Genomic DNA, 1151 nt, shown 5'->3' with positions numbered 1-1151 from the left:
GTAATTTTGTTGTTTACCTTTAAAATTTCTTTTATCGGGGCGCCTGGGTAGCTCAGTCGGTTGGGCATCTGCCTTCGGCTCAGGTCCTGATCCCCGGTCCTGGGATGAGCCCCGCATGGAGCTCCCTGCTCAGGGGGGAGCCTGCTTCTCCCTCTCCCTCTGGCCCTTCCCCCTGCTCATGCTCTGTCTCTCAAATAAATAAATAAAATCTTAATAAATAAATAAATAAAAATTTTTAATCAATATAACACACACACATTCTTTTAAAAATCAAATTGTATCAGAAAGCCTTTAGGGGCCCCTGGATGGCTCAGTCGTTAAGCGTCTGCCTTCAGCTCAGGTCATGATCCCAGGGTCCTGGGATGGAGCCCCACATCGGGATCCCTGCTCGGCGGGAAGCCTGCTTCTCCCTCTCCCACTCCCCCTGCTTGTGTTCCCTCTCTCGCTGTGTCTCTCTCCCTCAAATAAATAAATACAATCTTTAAAAAACAAAAAAAGAAGGCCCTTAATGAAAACAGCATCAACACCATTCCCCCCAACACACAAGTCACACCCTAAAAGCAAGTACTTTTCAACTTTTTTAGCTGTTTATTCTGGTATTTATTCCTGTATTTCTAGATAATATGTTTATACATATTATTTCTGGATAATAATAATAATATGTCTTGATTTATCCATCTGGAGTTTATCTCTTATGGTAGACAAAAATTTTAGTTCCCCGTATACCTTTTTTCTTTCCGTTTGCACTCTCATTTTTTTTGGTTATATCCAAAATCAGTGTTTTCATTATTATAACTATGGAACTATTGTTACTATACTGCTGGGTCGTCTAGGAAAACAGTGTTCTAGGATTTCTTTCTTGTAAAACTTTTTATTTTTCTTAAAGTTAATAGTTGCCTCATATACTCATTTATTTAGTTTTCCTTGACAGTATGGCCAAGTCTTCCAACATTTCCCCACCGTTTGGTAAAATGCCTCTTAGTGCAGCTTTCCACAAAGTCAAACCTAAAAGTTGTTCTGTCAGCTTCATTTTGCTTTTCCTGGAGACATTTTTTTCTCCACCTGTTCCAGCTTTCCTGGCTGCTCTCTTGGTCTCCTGCATAAGTATTATGCTGGGGCTTCCCTTGGCACATCCACAACACTGGATTCCC

The sequence above is a fragment of the Phoca vitulina genome, unplaced genomic scaffold (genome assembly GCF_004348235.1).
Source record: "Phoca vitulina isolate PV1807 unplaced genomic scaffold, GSC_HSeal_1.0 scaffold24, whole genome shotgun sequence".
Lineage (NCBI taxonomy): Eukaryota > Metazoa > Chordata > Mammalia > Carnivora > Phocidae > Phoca > Phoca vitulina.
The sequence above is the reverse complement of the archived record's forward strand: the minus strand, read 5'-3'. Positions refer to the sequence as shown.